At 37.3% G+C, this 20,278-nt stretch overlaps 1 pseudogene; it reads left to right on the top strand.

The window, feature by feature from the left end:
- LOC115985594 overlaps nucleotides 1-20,278 on the top strand; it is a 42,063-nt pseudogene that overhangs the window by 11,494 nt on the left and 10,291 nt on the right.

Consider the following 20,278-nt stretch of genomic DNA (forward strand, 5'->3'; position numbering starts at 1 on the left):
GGTTGACCTCTTTTCCTTGGAATAGAAGTCTTTTCCTTATAGGAGTCTTCTTGGGCGTATTTTGCGGGATCCTTTCCATATATGAATCCCTCTTAGGTATCTCAAAACGTGGAGAGCAAGACATTTCCTTATATACACAACCATGATTGGCAAGTAAACTTTTACTAATGTCATCAGCTTACCTTATGCCTTCAGTCTTAATCTCGTTAGCTTCAGGGTCCCTTCAGCCTTATGACCCCGTCAGCTTCAGGATTCCTTCAGCCTTATGTCCCCGTCAGCTTCATGACCCCGTCAGCCTCAGGGTATGCCTTGCCGGTGCTTCTCCCTACATATCCCTCTCGTCGATAGTCTTCAAATGAGTGCTAACGGGTTCAGTTGTATCCGTCTACTTTTAACCGTTGGCTTATCTTATTATGAGTAATCTTTATTTTATCCACATCAATCCCATATATACAACTCACATTTATATGAGATGGAGGTGTAGTATACTAGTATTCAAAATTGATTTATTTTACATCTCCTAGTTAAATTTGTTTTTATTTTACAGATTCCTTAAGCTAACAATCTAATGTGTGATATCATTGTAGGAGACTTGGTGAATTGTCTGGTGGAAGCTCTTCGTTGGCATTTATGAAGGATATGAAATCTCTAATTAACTTGTACAACGCCAGAGCAGCTATAATTTAGATCTTCCTAATACTGATTGTATTTGTTTCCTTTCTTTTTTTTGGTTTCTCTTCCAGATTATGGTATAACAAATTAGTTACATGTTTTGCAGAGTGCTTAGGAATAATAACATTTCAGATTCAATTCCATCCAATATAGGAGAATATCAACAACTGTCATTTCTGTAAGTAATACGCATTGATGGTGACTATAGATAATTGTGGAGATGGAAATGTGTCATGTTGAACTTGAGTCAAATCCAGAGCAATGGATTAAGAGACCTCTCTGTTATTTATGAGGCTGGACAACCCAACACTAAAATCTTACTATTGATGAAATTAAATGATATAAATTATAATCATTAGGTTATTCCCTGAGGCTTGCGAAACGAAGTCACTGTTTATAATTGAATGAGAGATCTAAATTCTTTTTGTTTTATTTTATCTTTTTTCCGTCCTTTTCTTGTTCCTACTTTCTTGTAGGGATGATGCATCTTGCTTGAATTTTGCCTGCTCTTGTTGCACAAGGATCATATTTGTTCATTACTTCTTGTAGATAATAATTTTTTTATATTTCTCACAACCCTGTGAATATAAATTTTGTGGAAATCACAGGTTCCTCGAATGCGATTTTACTCTGACCAAAATGCATAAACACTCCTTGGGATGGGTCCTTTAACTGATCCCATGGGCTTTTAATTTTTCCTTACAATTCCCTGAAGTTTCCATGTTCGTGAAATGGATCCCTACGACTAATTTCTGTTAACTATCAACAGTGAAAAAGAATCACGTGACCATCGAATGACTCCCAACAACTGATCTGTTCTAAATGAAACACAAATAACAATAAAATAGAAGAAGTTTTCTTTAACAAATCCAAGAAAAAATTGCATTTTTTTTTCTTCATTTTATTGTTATTTGTGTTTCAATTGGCTTGAATCATTTTTTGGGTATCATTTGAGGATCAAGTGACTCATTTTTGTCACCATGAGCAAGCATAAGTTAATCTCAGGAGTCAATTTCAGGAATATAAAAACCTCAAGGAGTTACAAGGAAAAATTGAAAACCCAGAGATTTCAAGTTTGCAACTAATCCAGACCCCAAGGAGTGTTTATGCATTTTGGCCTTTTACTCTGAATACAAAGTAGCACTTTATTGAATCACTCTCATGCAAAGAATAGTTTCCCCATTACTTTTTTTTATCAATCCATCTGATAGTATTATTTTATGTTTTCAGGGATTTGAGTTTCAACAATATTAGAGGACAAATTCCAGACTCACTTTTCAGTTTGAGTTCGCTCGCTTATTTGTAATATACCTCATATTCTTACTTGCATATTGTTAGGGCCAACATACTCATTATATTAAAGAATGTATCATTGCCTTTCATTGTCAGGTTTCTTGGAAATAATACGTTTAAGTGGCACTTTGCCAGCTCAAAAAAGTGCATCTCTTCTCAATATGTAAGTACATGTAAAATATTTTCATGTAACAACATTATTGTGCACTTAATGGAGTTGTGTAAAAATTAGCTTCTTTTTCCCTTATCTTTTCCCCTCCGGATAAACATCAATTGTATTGCCAAAAGGAGATAAATATAAGATGGTCCTCAACCATCTGTGTCCTGTGGAAGAGAAATTTAGGATGAAAGTGGAAAGATTAAAACATGGCCATTATATTTACAAAAGGCAACCCTTCCAGCATTATTGTATCCCAAAAAATTTGTTGATTATATTATGGGTATAAAGCTAGGGACAAAACAGTAAACTCAGTGTATACCTATATATATATATATATATATATATATATATCAGTAATATGTTATATGTTAGGGTTCATTCAACCAACCTAATACATACGTTTTCTCCACAAAATGGTATCAGCAGCCTAGCCACCCTCTGCCGTTGACCCCACAACCACAACCCATCAACTTCCTGCCACCGGAAATTACATTCGTCATCGTCATCCATTGCTGATCCCTTTTTTTTAACTCTGACGACCACAATGAACCCAGGTTCACTGGCTGGAGGCATAGACTAGCTCTAGTGACTGCTTCGTGGGTCTCACGACACTGTTCTGTTGTTGCCTGACTGCGATTCTGTGAATTTAAATAGCTACACTGTGAGTGAACAAGAGATTACTGCGAAAGGACCAAGGAATAGTACATGCTGTAAAGGTTCAGGTTGTTGGTGGTAAAAAGTACAGGCTTCATCATCCATACTCAGTCTTTTCCTAACAACTCTTTGGTTGGAAGAATAAACCATGCCATTTTCCATAGAGCAGAATTTTAAGTACTCATTTATCTTTGACTTCCATAAAAATAATGTTTTTGAGCTGAAAATGTTGCTATCTGAAAATCTAGAGCTTTGATCTACTAGATATGCCGATTAAAAACTACCTTCACCATTTGAATTCGGGGTTCAGATGACTTTATCCTCTTTTGGTTGAGCAGAAATGTGAATTCTGCTTAGTTTTCGTATTGCTTGGGTATCAAATAATTGAAATAGAGTAGAAACATTTCATTCCCTGCTATCAGGGAAGGTGAATTGCGAAATTCAATTATCCAACTGCAGATGCCTTTTGACAGCAAAGTGCAAAGAGCCAATTCCTTTTTTTTTTTGGTTAATTGAATGTATAAGGCTTCACAATTGATTGTTAATGGGAATAAATTATTTCCTTTTTGAAATTTCATTGACCAAAATACAAACTTTTAGAACTTAAGGACCAAAATTGAACTTACACCAAATTTCAGGGACTAAAAATATAATTTACCCTTTACAGAAAAAGTAATTTTGATTGCCACTTAGTTGCTATTGAATCCCTTTTTTAAAACTGATTTGTCTACTTACTAAAATTACTTAACGTTATGTATATATGGATTCCCACGCGTAGCTGACGACATAGACAAGTATGACATTATTAGAAATGTGTGAAATTTGAAGCTGCTTTTTTGTTTTTGGAACATAAATTAGATGTTTTGGATTTGGCTAATACCCATTTAGTGCAGAACATGGCATTGTTTACGTAAAATCATGTACCTAACATCCTTATTATGTTATACTTGCAGTGACTTGTCTTACAATTATTTGGTCGGAAGTTTTTCTTCTTGGGTCAACCAACAAAATTTACAGCTGTATGTTTGCTATTGTTTACTTCATTGTTTGTGTACGGTATTTGAATTTTCTCTACATACATTATTTAATTTTCCAACATTCTATAACTTACAGTTCTTGACTTTTTATTTTTTCTAACAATCATTAAAAAAAAAAAAAAAACTAGAATTATGAAAATTGGCTTCCATTCTCTTTCACTGATGATGAAAACGTATACTTTGCAGTAATCTAGTTGCCAACAACTTCACACTAGAAAGTTCAATTCTATCCGTGCTATATTTATATAGTTGAATTTGTTGGATAGACATATTTATCTCATATATACATATATATATATATATATATATGTATATATATATCATGTACAGTGGAATAAAAACGAAGTTTTGCAATAGTCACAAGTGACAATTTTATATGAATCTTAACATTTATATATATCTAAAAGCTAAACCATAACATTTATTATTGCTACACTTCAGTTGAGCCACATCAATATCCACGTCATTATCATTTTTCTTTCCAATTTTCCTATAATTTTTTTAACACTTACTCATTTTTTAAAAAATATTTACACTTTCTCCAATCTTTCTCTATCCCTCACTTTTTCATCTCCCCCACAAACCTCTACCTTCTCTTTTCATCTCCGTCCTACCCTCTACCTTAATATCACTCTTTATCTTTTCCTTCATCTTCCTTTTTTTGTCCTTTTTTATTTACACCCTCTTACTATAAACTTGTTATTCTCTCTGTCATTCTTTACATACATTTCCCTCACAAAAAAGACTCTCTCTCTCTCTCTCTCTCAATTTTTTGGTGGATTTTTTATTTTTCTTGCATCTCTGCTTTAGGTTGATAAATTGTTATGTTCTTTAGAACTTTATATTAAGCTGATGTGATTTAGTTTTGTGATTTAAGTTTTTTTCTCTTTAATTGTTAATTTTATTATATGTGTTTTTCTTTAAATTCTTAGTTTGGGTTGCTTTATATTCATCTATTTAGTTGTTCTATATATGTTATTTTTGTACAACATGACATTTGTTCTATGAAATTCCTTTTAGACTTGGTTAGTTATCTTTTCATTTGATTTTTTTTTTTTTTCTCTCCTCATGTGTAGTGATTGACTTCTAACAAAAACTATTCTATTTATATATTTAGAAATCTATTTCTTCTTAATTCCAATAGTTTAAATTTTGTATGGGTCATAAGGAACAAAGGGGTCTATAATGCATTCATGTTCTTCTCATATCGTGATAAATTTGAGTAGTTGAATAATATTGTTATTTAATTTACTATTACTACATATTTTTTCCTGAAAGCTATGTACCATTGATCATAACACCAAATGGATATTTCAAAGTTCATTTGCATGATTACTTTTTTGTGTGGTGAGTTGAAACATTGTTGGGTAACGATGTACGTTGGATTGTATGTGTAGCTTCTTGACTTACAAAGATTAAGTACTGATTTATGCTAAGTTTTTGTTATTAGTATTCTTTAGAGCTATAATGGTTGATAGGTCTAACAAGGCTCCATTAATTTATATGAGGCTTCAATCTCACCCAAATGACAAGTAATAAAACAAGATAATTCATGTTCAGCTTTTAGGTTTATTATTTTTTTTTTTTTAAATGCTTAGATTTATTTATTTTTTTAAATGCTTAGCTTTCTAGTAACCACCAATTCGTTTTGTTAACTCAACATCATAAAGTAACTTTAATTTAGTTATATGGATAGGGCTTATCATTTTTCATGTTGCAAAATATATATATATATATATATATATATAGTTTTAATTAAATACAAATAAATAAAATTTTTCTTATAAAATCGTACTCATTTTTTTTTAACATTTACACTTTCTCCAACATTTCTTATTCCTTTTACATTTTCATCTCCCCACTACCATTTGCCTTAATATCACTCTTTATCTTCATTTATTTTTTTTCTTATTATTCTTATCATCTTATTATAAAATTTTCATTATCTTTTCTATTCTAATTTCTATGCATAATTTTCTCTCACAAAAAAAAAAAAAATTAAAAAAAAATTCTCTCTCTCAATTTTTTTGTGGATTTTTTTATTTTTCTTGCATCTCTGCTTTAGGTTATTAATTTTTTGACTTTTTAAGAACTCTACTTTGAGTTGATACAATTTAGTTTTGTGTTTTGAGTTTTTTTTTTCTTTTTTATTTTTTCTTTTTTGTTCTCTCTTATTGTTAAATGTTATTCTATTGCATTATAGAGAATATAATATTATTCTATTACATAGCATAATTTGGATAATTTTATCATATAAGAATTTTACATAAGTTACACAAACTATACTAAAACAATAATAATAATAAAAGAAATTATATATTTATGAGATAACTTTAAAAAATTTATCACGCGCAACGCGGGTCTCCGACTATTCTAGATAAAAAATCAGATCCTTCTCAAAAAAAAAAAAAAAAAAATGATAAAAAACCACGTACCTTTGAAGCTTCCATACAGAAAGCAAATAAAAAATCTTGAAACACTTGATCTTCACCTCAATGACTTTTGGCCAAGACGGTAGGCTCTGCCTTCGTTGAAACTCCTAAAAACTGTGTATGCTTGTAGGGGGAGAGAAAAAAATCGGATTGTTCTCTTTGACCACACCCTGGTGACGCGGGAACAACAAGGAACTAATTATTTTTGTTTAGTTTTATTTAATTTAGCAAGTCAATTGTACATTTGTACTTTTACTAGTCAATGTTTTTATTTTAGGTCCTAATAGGTTATTAGTATCTTATTTTATTGCAGTTGAGTTATCAATAATAATTGGGGTTTCCTACATCAGAAAGAATTAATGTTCAATACTTCGATGAAATGTTTAGAACCTAGAAAAAGTTTATACCCCCAAAATCAAGTTTTACGGTCTAATCACTTTTAGTCCTAAACTAGCAATTTGTTGTCCAATACAAGTATTCCAAATTTCATATTGCAAGCATATACAAATATGAACTACAACATATAGAGAGAAATATGAAAATGCAAAAAATAAAACAAATTACATATAAACACCAAAAAATGTTTACATAGAGGAAAACCCGAGAACTTGGGCCAAAAAATCTCCCTCACAGTGTTGCCGCTGAATCTCCAATAGTAAGTAGTTTCAATACAAGAATGACTATAAACCCACCAAACTTATATCCCCCTGAGTTCTTGAGCCTTCCAAGCTTTAGCTAGCAATCAACTTCGTCAAGTCCTTTCTTCACCTAGTATCAGAGTACACGCATTGAGACAGCCAACAGTATGCCACCAAATCTGCATGGATTTGTGATTTTTCTCCAAATGGTTTCCAAAACAAATCCAATCTCTAATACTCTAATATGGTGAAGAATGTGATGGTTAAAATCTCCCCTCCAAGATACTCCAAACTTAAATGAGAGTTGGAAACAACACCTAAACTAAGGAACTATTGCATACTTGAAAACTATCAACCTTTTTCCTAAAACATTTGTACAACATGCATTAGACCCTACAGTTTAAGTCAAGTGGAATAAGCTAAGGTGAAAGTAACTAGTACAATGCGGTCAAGTAAACGTGTAATGATATACATGAATGCAACTTGTTCAAACACAAGATAACCATTTAAAAATGGCAAAAATGAAAAAAAAAAACAACAATGTAATGGTCATCCAAACATGCAAGCAATTAAGTACAAACAAAATAAGATAATTTTAATGTCCAACATTTAAAAACCTAAAACACAATGCAATGGGAGCAAAGAAGAAGATATTTGTGAGGAAGAGAAAGAGAAGGGAGAATGTGTAACCATGTAGGAATTGGGAAGGTTTTTTTGTATGCTTAGAAAGATAAGGCATGTGTGGCCATGTAGATTTCATTGGAAAGATAGAAAAGTGGGAGGATAGAAAATGAGAGGAGATGGAAAAGTGTAAGGATAGAAGAGATTTTAGTTTTCTCTAATGTATGTTTGGTTGGGAGGATAGAACAGTAGAGGGATGACAAACTCATTTATTTGATTAAGGAGAAAAGTGAGTGGATGAAAAATATGGTTTATATAAATTTACCCTAATACCCGTATACATAAATTTTCATAAAAGGCTAGAATTAATTTTGTTAGATTCTAAATATTTAGATATAAAAGTTTCGGTTCTAAATGAGTTGTTTGTTGGCAAACCATGTACATAAACTTGTCTAGGAAGAGATCTTAGTGTCTATGAAGTATATTAGACATTGCTCAAAGTGCTACAAGTAAAAATTCAAGAACATACAAAGCTGTAGGTTCAGAAAATTGAAAATCAGGCTGGCATGACCGATCGAGATGCGATCTACAAAATTTTTAATAAAGCCCAACAGTCCATTAAACGTTTAGAATTTCAATACCAGTAGAACAAAGTTGCAGCCCAAGTTTCAGATATCAAGCATAATAAAGATCAAAGGAATGAACAAGAGGTTCATGTTGGAGGAGGTCCACATTAAAGAAGTTTGAGAGTTTCAGAGCTAGGTTTGATAATCATAGTTAAGTTTACTATGAATTCAATATTCTCGACTGAAAACTTCTATTTGATAAAGTGGGTTGTTCTTCTTAGGATGGTTCTCCCTAGGTTTTACCTTGAAACCGATTTGTTTCATTAGTTTTCTTAGGTCATCATATCTGTGTCTTATTTACTTTTTTACTGCATCATATGTATAATGAACGTTTAACCTAATACCTTCATAATTGACTTAAGTAACCACTTGGCAATAAAATTAGGTTAAACATTGTGCGTATCGGGGGTCTAAAAACTAACAAATTTTTTTATTAAAAAAATTGACGCACAACCTATAAATAAAATAAAATAAAATCCACACACCAAATAAAAACATGCACAAACTAAATAAAATAAAAACCCACGCAATATTTCTAAAAAGAAACTAAGAAACCCTCTTCAAAGAAACGACATTCAAAGTTTCAAACACCATTTGTAGATCTGGTGATTGTAGCTCCAGATTGGTGATTGTAGAGGACGATGATGCAAGTGGAGGACCATTCTCAGAGGTTGAGCGGCGTGAATGAAGGTGATGTCCGTAAATCCAACGAATGGTTGGTCTATTGTGATCGAGGGATATACGATGGCGATTTATGGGTCTTATGGCTTCAACATGGCATGAAACTTGCTATGACTCGTCCTTAACACAGCCATGACTCGGTTATTCTTGTGAGGGAATTTGTGTCATTCTATTTAAGAACCCATTTTCGCCTGCATGTTCTCCCTTTTTTGGAATGCATTTTGGTGGGCCTAGAGAGAAAATGGCCTGTCCCCATCAAAATCCCTCTCATTTCTTCTCCAACCAAACATCTCAAAATATCATTTTCTCTCCGCTTTCCTCTCCCCCTTTTCCATCCCTCTTAAAATCACCCCAATTAAACAAGGCCTAAAAGATAGACATTGGTAAAATTAAAAGTGTGTTGTTAATAAAAAAAGTTAAGAGTAACGCTACAGTCACAAACTATTTTACAAAATTTTACAAATTGGTGATGTGGCATGCTCTACATTAGCTTTTAAAAAACTGAAATACGTATTCGATATTAGAACAAAAGTTTGATTACAAGTCTTAAAAATAAAAAATTTGAATCGTTCATCTCCCTCCCCTCCTCTTTCTCCTCCCTCCCTCTCTCTTTGCATCTCCAGTTATGGGTTTAATAGACTATGGACAGACAGCTACGGTGGTGTTTTGGATCAGTGGGCCTAGAAGTTCTCCAGCAGAGGAATTTCTTTGAAACTTAGAGAGAGATTCTGTTTGGCTTTGGTTTCTGTGCAGTGCAGCAATTGGTTCTTTCCTAATACAAAACTTGTGTCGTAATGAACATAAAAGTACCGTTTCCCCGAGATTTGCTATTCCCTCCATATAATTCCAATCTCTTCAATGAGTTTTATTGTTCTCTCCAAATGAACCGTTTTGGCTCAACAAAATGTTTGCACAACAAAACACTAAACGGTGTGTATAGACTGACTCACCAGAATCATTTTAACCAAAACACTATTCATATGCCTCTTCACTCTTTTTATTATAGGTAGTAGATATCACTAAGGGACCATTTTCCATTACAGGGGTGAAATCTTAATCCCAATAAGAATATATGTATCAATCAGATATAGCGGTTTGAATAACTAGTGTGTTTCTCTTCTGTTTTTAGTGCTTTGCCCTCAGGATTAAACTGTCTCCAACGAAGCTTTCCTTGCTATCAAGGCTCTGGAATTTTTAAGTATTGTAAGTTTGAGTATTTTTGTATACTTGTAATTATCTCAACTAGGGAATAAATACTCATTACTTGTATATACAGATATATTCTTTGGGGCAAATACACATTACTTATAAGGTATGAGGGATGTGCATGAATTTAGGTACAAATAAGAGCCTAAATAGAGGCCTAAATGTATGTAACAAAACATCAATCATGGGGCTGCCTAACATCCCCACGTAATCTCAGCCATCTAGGGAGGATAAGTATGGAATTCAAAAGCTCATACTAATGCTTGTGAAGCCCCTTAGTGAAAAGATTTGCAGTTTTATCGTTGGAGGGAAGATACTAAACATTATGACTGTCAGATAGGAAAAATTTATGAATGAAGTGACAACCAAGATCAATGTGCTTGGTGTGAGCATGAAAAATGGGGCTGGATGCCATGTAGGTATTGCTAATTAAGGTTGTCAAAGTAGAGTTTTGACAGGCAAGATGATAGGAGCATGGAGCTCGCAAAGGTGTGTTATCCAGATGATTTCAGCGTAAACTTGAGGTAGTGACTGATTGTCAGATTGAGCACTTGAGCAAGACACTGTAGGTGGTTTCTTGACATCCCATGGATCAAGTTGAGGTCCAGGAAAACACAAAAACCAGAAATGAAGTGCCGAGTGTTAAGACAATCAGTCAAGTCAGTGTCAAAGAAGGCATGAAGAGCTAAACTACCATGAACAGTACGAGGAAAGCCAAACCAAGTTTCATTGTTCTTTCAAGATAGCGCAGAATGCACTTCATTGTGGTAAGTACGAGGTGGGCGGTTACTCAAGTAACATGATGAACTACAAAGGCAATGACTAGATGAGTTAAAGTCAGGTACTATAAAGAATCAAATAGGAAACAATATTTAGTTGGACCTTGAAGGGGATGACCCTCAAGGGCAGAGAGTTGTGACTTAGCACTTAAGGTAGTGCTCCATGGTTTGCACTCTGCCATAGAACTGCATCACAGAGGACGAATAGCGTATACTAATGCCAAATAAGGAGAATATTCTACTCTATAGTAGGTCTTTCTAAAAAGAAAGCAAGTGATCCAGCTTCAAATATTTGTAGTAAATACATAACTACAGTACAAGGAAAATCATTAGGTATTCATGGAGTACAACAACATTGCATTCTCTCCTCTTACATGTAGATCTTATAATAAATTTAATTAGTGAGACTTACTATTATATGAGAGGAATGAGTACCACATTATTATACTCCGTGAGTACAGATTAATTACTCATAGTACACATAAGGACTTTCTCTAGTCTCTTCTTATCAACGTAGAATTCAGTTTTTTACTAAAATATTAACACCTCACTTATGATCCATTAATCACATGAAACTTTCACTCTTATTTCATTTATATTGGCTAACTTATTATTTAATTAATTTATGTAATCATTTTAATATTAAAATGCACCAAACTTTGTATTAGACTATTAGACATAAATTTGAATTCTAAATTCAAGCATGTCGGGTATTGAAATACATAACATGCTTATGAACAGTACACGTTAGTATATGCATGATGTGACCGTGTAAATTTTTCACCTTTCCTGAGCCTACATATCGATAAGTATTTCTTTCATATGAATTTCAGATTCTGAGTTTGCAATTAAGTGCGGTGGTCCTCAGCTTACAACTTCTACTCAAACTCTGTATGAGAGGGACAATGAGACTCTTGGTCCAGCTACATATTATGTTACTAACTCAAACAGATGGGCAGTTAGCAATGTTGGATATTTTTTGGGCAGCTATTGTGCCAGTGGAAACATCACTGTCTAATTTCACAATATTCACGAATGCATTTGGGTCAGAGCTGTACCAAACAGCTAGGCCGTCTGCTTCATCATTAAGATACTATGGCTTAGGGCTCCAGAATGGAAACTACACAATGAACCTTCAGTTTGCAGAATCAGCCTTTCCCGACAATAACACTTGGAAAAGTCTCGGGAAGCGTGTGTTTGACGTTTATATCCAGGTTTTCACTGTCAACTTTCTTTCTTTTCTTTTTCTTTTTTTTTTTTTTTTTTTTTTTTTAAGAGGAATGCTAGAACCGCACCATTTTATACAACTTTGACCACAATTTGTCATGTGACGAGTTGTGAATAATAAAGGTAGGAACCCACCACCACATATCTACTACTCACAACTTGCTACATGACGAGTTGTAATCAAAATTATGTAAAATAGTGTGGTCCTAGCATTTCTCTTTTTGAAAGCCAGGGTTGCATCATCTTATTGATGAATTGTTTTAGAATTCAACATTTTCTTTCAAACGAAGTTTTTATTGCCTCCTAAGTTTTTTCAAACCGTATATAAGGTTTTTTTTTTTTTTTTTTTTGTTTGAGCTTTAATAGCCCAAAAGTTGCCAGAAGCCCATGAGCAAAAAACACACCCCCAAAAGAACGACACTAGTATATAACTACAAGACAACATTGAAAAAAACAAAAAACAAAAACCTCTAATAATTTACCATTTAATACCCCACCTACCCCACTTTCCAACCTACCTTATTTTCGGGGAAAAATTGCAATCTAACCTTATTTCTCAAATAATTTCGTTAGTTAGCAACATTTCCAAACTATTTAGGAAACTAGCATCTCGAGTCTTCAAGGCTCAAGATCAACGTAGCAAATTAAGTTGTTTACAATCGAGTTTGATGTGGAACTTGAGTCTATAAGACTCAAGTTTCTTCAAACCCATTTCCCACCGCAAACCAACTCAAAGAACACAACACAAAAAACGAATTGGAAAACACAACCCAGAGAATGAACTAGAAAACACAACCCAGATCAACAAACCCTTGGTGCTGAGATCAACAAATCCAAGCTCTGGTGTCGAGATTGTCAAACCTAAGCCACTCCGGTGTTAAGATCGTCAAACCGAAGCTAAGATCGTAAAACTTAAGCAGCTCCAGTGCCGATATCGTCAAACCTAGGGCCGAGATCGTGATTTTTGGGTTTGGGTTTTTTTGCTTCGATTCCAAGATCGTTATTTTAAGGTTTTGGTTTTTTGCTTTGCTCTTGAGATCAGGGACTTGAGTTCTGGGTTGGGTATCTTCGGTGTTTCTGGGTTGGGTGTCTGGGTTGGAGAAGAACTCGAGTTTTTAAGAATCGAGTTCCACTTGAAATCGAGTTGTTTATTCTCGATTTAGCACACCAAAATCAAGCTTTACACAATTGAGATGTTAGTTTCCTAAATAGTTTGGAAACGATGCTAACTAACAAAATTATTTAGGGATTGGTGTTAGTTTGCAATTTTCCCCTTATTTTCGCCAAATACCTTTCAGTCGTCCCACTTCTTTTATTAAAGTTTATTTCTCCCTTCTTTCTCAACTTAGATCTGCTTCTTCTCTTTCTTTTTTTTAAGACTTGTCTAAGTTGTCTTGGTTGACATGCTTGTGTGTGCTCAGATAGCCAGATGGTGCCTCGGCCTCCATTGAAGAATCCCTCTCCTCAACTACTCTTTTTTTCTATTCTTTTTCTTTTTCAATAGCGAAGGATGGTCATGATCGATTGCTTTGTTGTTCAGATCATTACTATCTAGTCAAAATTGCTGCATTTTGGTGTTTTAAGCAAACCGGTCCATAACTGGTCAAGTCGTCCCAGTTGGCGGTTTCTCTGGTCAAACTGTCCGATTCCGGTTAATTTTACTTTTTGGGACATTTTCGATTTTTTTAAGCAATCGGATCGGATTAGTGTCCAATTTCGATTGAATCGGTCAAACCAGTCGGTCCATTTTTAAAACCATGTATTTTATACTGCATAAGAGCATTATGATTAGCATGTGTAAAATTTTCCTTCTATTTTAGCAAAGAACTTACTTTTTCTATTTTACCCTGCCACTTTTACAAAACACTCATGTCAAACTATCTATTATACACACTTTTTTATTTAAATAATCATTTTTATTCATTTATTATTATTATTATTATTATTACCTTTATTTCTTCTCACATTCTCTGTCATCTCTCTCACGTTATCTCTCATCTCTCAAACGTTCTCTTTCATCTCTCAACTCTCTTCTCTTCTGACCACCACATAAATTCCATGGCTGGACCTCTATTGTCATGGCCGAAGCTTACATGACCACCACAGAAGCAAACCTCCATGGCTGGAGCTCCATTTCCTTCATCTACTGCTGCCATTGCTTCTTCTTTTGCTGTTGTCGCTGTCAATTTTTTTTTTTTTTTTTGCTACTGCTATAGCCACTGCTTCTTCTTCTTCTTCTTTGATGATTCACATATATTTGTATATGGGTTTGATGATACGGTTTTGTAAATGGGTTTAATGAGTTTAAGATTTAGATTTAAGAAAACCATATGGGTTTGATGAGTTAAGATCTAGATCTAGGATTTGTTTGATGATTTTGATGAATTATCTAGATTTGATGATTGGTATGGAGGTGCTAGAGATGGAATAGAGTCAGGTAGAGAAGAGATGGAGTTGATGGATAAGAGAGAAAATGTAACTTGAGAAGTTAGAGAAAAAAATATTAAAAAAAATGCAAAGCTTTGGATATATACACGGTTACTATAGCAAGTTTGGATATTTACAAACCTTTGCAAGCTTTGATACGTGTCTATTTCATGCTATGTTTTGTAAATTTTTGCACTTTTTGTATTTTACACGCACTAATACAATTGCTCTAATAAGATGTGCATGGTTACTGTGGCAATTTTGGATATTTACAAAGTTTTACAAGGTCTGATGCGTGTGTTTTTTATGTTATATTGTGTAAATTATTGTACTTTTTGTATTTTAGACCACTAATGCAATTGCTCCTATTTCATGAACTTTGATACAGAGGAAAAGAGCTAAGTAACATGTTATTAGCCATACTGATCATATAAATAAATAATAATAATATATAATTGTAGGGTCGGTTTTTGGGGCCTAGGCCCTGCAAGTAGATGATTCTGGCCCAAAGAACCCTAGACAATGAATTTGTAGAGAGCGGGTTACAGAACTAGGGCTTGATGAAGTGAATGATAGTTAATTTTAGGCCATGCAGAGGTTGAACGTAAGAATATCTCCTTTATGTTCACTGGATGTTTGGTCTGAGGAGACGTATGGGTGCACCTCTGTTTCTGATTAAAAGCTATAGTCTTCCTCTCTCTATCTCTCCCTTTTTCTTCTCTTTTTTCCGATCCCTTCTTCATAGGGATGCCCTTCTCTTATATAGCCTCCTTAAAGTAATAAGAGCCTTACACTTGTTGATCATCTGGACCTTCACTTGAGTGCCTATCCCATCGGAAATCCACCCTACCTTTCTGTGAGTTGCAATGGCCAAGGTAACACCGTTCGCCTGTCCTCTCCACATTAATGCAGCCAGAAAAGTAGTTTCCTTATATTTAATGCGGTAGTTGTGGTCTCCCTGTAGACATCCTATACTATCTTCCTTCTCCCTACTTTGTGAGGCTCATCCTTACCACCAATATTCATTTGGAGTGATTCCTCATTGTGGATAGGATGCACGCTGGGCCCATATTTGGCACATCCGAGGAGACATTCCTCCTTGGACATCTTTTTAAATAAGTTTGGACTTATCATGGTTGGGCTGGAAGTCTTTTTGGCGCCCCATTTTCTCCTTGGTTGTGGCTGGACTCTGTATGGGGCCCAAGGCCCATTGTTTGACTTAGGAATTTTACCCTTACAATAGCCTCTCAAAATTCCGGTTCTTTCTCTCTCATCCGAGGAGAAAAGGCGGGATTTTGACATTCATAGGGTTAGTTATTGTGGATTCCTACTTCACTCGTGCGGAGGTATGCTCCCCACGTGCTTCATTATTGCTAAAGGCGTTTCGTAACCCACAAGACGCTAATTACTGCGCTTAGCAGCTTTATATCCTTTCAATCCAACGGTGGGGCACCAGATCAACGGTTGAGATTCTTTCCATTTCTCTGGGCGGGAGTAAGTCCATTTAGCTTCTCTTGGGTATATAAGATTTTTTAAAGGAACTTACTCCCATTTTTTAGAAAAGCATTCAAGCACCCAGAGCAGTCCAGCACCTTCTCTTTCAAAGCGTTCAAACCTCCATAGACATTCCTTTGAAGATTCCTAGCGAGTTCCTCACCCGTAAGTGCTCATTTCCTTTCCGTTGCCTTTCCCGACGTCCTTCCTTAAGTAAATTGTCTTCGCGTCACCTAGGATTAGGGGGATGGGTAAGCTTGAGAAAATGGTAGACTCTCCGGCCGGTATGGAAGGCTTCAGAGCTAAGTACCGTATTCCGTCGGAAGTAGGTCTAGAGTATTGCTCTTTGGAGGAAATCTTGATCAAGAGAAAGATGGGGCAGGTCATCATTCCAATGATAGCCTTTGTGGAAGGAGGAATGACGATCCCTATGGGAAGGATAACTAGGGATTATTTGCGTGGTCATAGGTTGACCCCCCACCAGTGCGCCGCGAACATGTTCCGGATCCTGGGGTGCATAGATGCCTTGAACGATCAGATGAACCTCGGCCTTTCATGGCACGACGTGGTTCATCTATATGAATGACATAGCCTCGGCGAGTCATATTACCCAAAATCCAGGTCCGACGAGGTGAGGTTGATATCCTACCTTCCCAAGTCCAACAAAGGCTTGAAGGACGACCTTTTGATCGTTTCCGGACCATGGCACGACGGTATTCACTACCTGATCAAGGCAGGAACACCAGATGGGGTACCGTAGAATTAGATCCCCTGGAGGGGACCTTAGCCTTAAGTTTTCTTTCCTTTGTTTCAGTTTTGGTTTTGCTTATTTGCCTCCTCGGACTAACGTAACCCTTCCTTTGGGCTTCGCAGACAAGGAGCGAACGACTCCTCAACTAAGTTTGGTCAACCTCCCAGCACTCAATTTCCTCCTGAGGTCTAAAATCTTCGTGAGCGCCAACGGGCAACTATGGGCTGCTCCTCTAATCTTGGACTACGAGCCCCTTTCGCGCGCTCTAGTGGACGTTGGTCAAGCCATCAGGGCTGGTAGTCCGCGATTAGCACGCATCGACGTCTCCATACCAGGATTTCTTGGTTCGAGAGACCTACTCCCGTCCAACTGCCTACTCAGTGTGCTCTTTCCGCAACAGTTATCCCAGGGGAAGAAGCTGGTTCATCGCACTCGTCTCTCGAAGATCAGATAGACCAGTTCCACTTTGTCGAGGAGGAAGAGATGTCGGCCAGGCCAGTAGAGCTCTCGAACTCTGATTCAGATTTAGACCGTGCCTCGGTAGCCCCCAATCTTGGTTTGGATCTGAAACCAAGGTCTGGTCTCAGGGGCCTCCTTTCTAACAGAAATAAGAGGCAGTCTTCCAAGGATGCCCCAAAGGAATAGGCTACCTCCAATGTTCCTCATCCCCTTCCTCCCCTGTCTGATGCAGCACTACAGCCTATGCCCAATTTGAGGCGGAAGAGGCCCGTGGAAGAATTGGAGAAGGGCGAGGTTGGCCCTGAGAAGGCCAAGCACCAGAAGAAGGGCAAAGAGCCCAAGGAGAAGAGGACTAGGTCCGTTGACAGCCAAGACGAGGCGGCTATTCAGATGGAACAGCGAACCTGGTCGCCATGGCTCGAGTTGGACGGCGCTCCGATTTCCTGGGACGCGACTCTATGGGAGTCCCAACGAGGGCAGGCGTCATTCCTGGCTGAGGCCCTACAACAGCCCCTCCTTTTGCCTCGCGATATGGAGGGTCTTCGGGCTACTCGGTAACCAGACCTTTTCATGTCGCTGAAAAGAGACATGGCTATGGTAAGTGAAGACTTCTCCTATCTTGTTTTCTTATTTCGTATTTGTTTATTCATCATTTTCTTTTAATTAGGCCTCTAATTTTTTTGGCACAAGTCACTCAATAAATTTTTGTTGCCGAGGAGTGGGCCAAGAAGGCTCGCAAGGACCTGCACAATGAGGCTCAGTCCCGCCTCGCTGCTGAGAAGGCTGCCGGCGCCCTTAGGCAAGAAAAGGATCGCCTGAGCAGTGAAGTGAAGGAGGAGCAAAAGGGTCGTGCGAGCGTCGAGGCCGGACTTAAAAACACTACCAAGTAGGCTCAGGATTTGCGCCAACAGCTCCATCAGTCCGAGGCAAAACTCGCGACAGGGAAGCAGGCGGTCTCAGATCTCAAGGTCGAGCTAGCAAAGGTCAAAGAGGCGGCTCGCGTGGCCAGGGAGGCGGCCGAGAAAGCAGTGGCGACCTCATATGATCGTGGAGTCAGGGATACCGAGATTAGGCTGACTGAGGAGGTGGCCGCCGTATGCAGGGATTACATCACTATGTCTTGGGGTGTAGCCTTGGATCGGGCGGCAGTTCCAGCAGACTCCGATCTCCGAAAAGTTGAGAATATCTTTCTTCCAGAAGATATTCGTGAGATTCCGGACTCGGTTGCTCCTGAGGAGCCTCTCCCTACGAAGGCCTTAACTTCGGACTCCCATATGCCTGAAGCTGAGGACACGCAGCCGGCCGCAAAGGACAATTCGCCCGAGGACAGTCTCTCAATCAGGGATGTTGTCGCGCAAGCTAAGGAAGCTGTTCCGGGACCTCAGGTAGAAGATGATTAACCTAAGCCTACTCAGGGTTAAGACTTATGAAAGTAGTGTAGGACTTTATTTGTAGCTGCTTTCTTTTACCCTTTACATTTTGTTCTGTTAATGTTTGTAAAAGAACGCTTTTGGATTTTAATGAATGATGTCATTTTCCTTTAAATTTTGTTGCACTACTTCCTTTTCTACTTTCATCATGAATGAATATCTATTTTGTCACTAACTGTTGAGAACCAAGCATGAATGAATGTGTAAAAAATGATAGTCAATAATTAGATAAGACTGCTTCAAGGTTAATTTCCCTTAAGCCTGTGGTCCGAGGAGCCAGGCAGGACTTGGGTTCTGTTTAACACTTAGCGAAAATGGTTGAGTTGTTAATTTCCCCTAAGCCTATGGTCCGAGGAGCCAGGCAGGACTTGGGTTCTGTTTAACACTTAGTGAAAATGGTTTCGAGATTAATTTCCCCCAAGCCTATGGTCCGAGGAGTCAGGCAGGACTTGGGTTCTGTTTAACACTTAGCGAAAATGGTTGAGTTGTTAATTTCCCCCAAGCTTGTGGTCCGAGGAGCCAGGCAGGACTTGAGTTCTGTTTAACACTTAGTGAAAATTGTAGAATTGTTAATTTCTCCTAGGCCTGTGGTCCGAGGAGCCAGGCAGGACTTGAATTCTGTTTAACACTTAGTGAAAATGGTTTCGAGGTTAATTTCCCCCAAGCCTGTGGTCCGAGGAGCCAGGCAGGACTTGAGTTCTGTTTAACACTTAGAGAAAATGGTTGAGTTGTTAATTTCCCCCAAGCCTGTGGTCCAAGGAGCCAGACAAGACTTGGGTTTTATTTAACACTTAGTCCAAGTAGCTGTATAGTAATATGGAGCCAAGAATTATGTCTTTCATTAATAACAGTACCTTTTCAGGTTATTTACATTTCAAGGGCGTGGCACTACACGTTCATCCAAATCTTCCAAAAAGTAGGCTCCTATGCCGGCTATAGAGGTGATACGATATGGGCCTTCCTAATTTGGTTCGAGTTTTCCCCACGCAGGGTTTTTTGCAGTGCCCAGGACCTTCCTCAGTACCAGATCCCTGGGCGCCAAGGGCCTTAGCTTCACCTTGGCATCGTAACCTTGCTTGAGTTTTTGCTAATAGTAGGCAAGCTAGACCATTGTGCTTTCCCTTCTTTCCTCGATAAGGTCCAAGCTTTTTTCCAGAAGTCCGTTGTTGGCACTGGGGCAAAATGCGGTGGTCCTTTGTGTTGGGAAGTTTATCTCTAGTGGAATAACAGCCTCGGCCCCGTAGGTCATCGAAAAGGGGGTTTCCCCTGTGGACCTGCGAGGTGTGGTGCGGTATATCCACAAGACATGGGCCAACTCTTCAACCCATCTCCCTTTCGCGTCGTCTAACCTCTTTTTCAGCCCATTCACTATAGTTTTGTTAATGGCTTCTGCCTGCCCATTGCCCTGCGAGTAAGCCAGTGTGGAGTATCTGTTGGTAATTCCCAACTCACTACAATATCTTCTGAAAGCTTAACTATCAAACTGGAGACCGTTGTCCGAAATCAGTGTGTGAGGGATCCCGAATCTAGTGACGATATTTTTCCAAATAAATTTCTTGGCATCAACATCCCTAATGTTTGCCAGCGCCTTAATTTCGACCCATTTTGTGAAATAATCCGTGCCGACGAGAAGAAATCTCTTATTCCCTGCTGCTTTGGGGAATGGTCCTAGGATGTCTAGGCCCCACTGT

This window comes from Quercus lobata, chromosome 4, assembly GCF_001633185.2.
Source record: "Quercus lobata isolate SW786 chromosome 4, ValleyOak3.0 Primary Assembly, whole genome shotgun sequence".
NCBI lineage: Eukaryota > Viridiplantae > Streptophyta > Magnoliopsida > Fagales > Fagaceae > Quercus > Quercus lobata.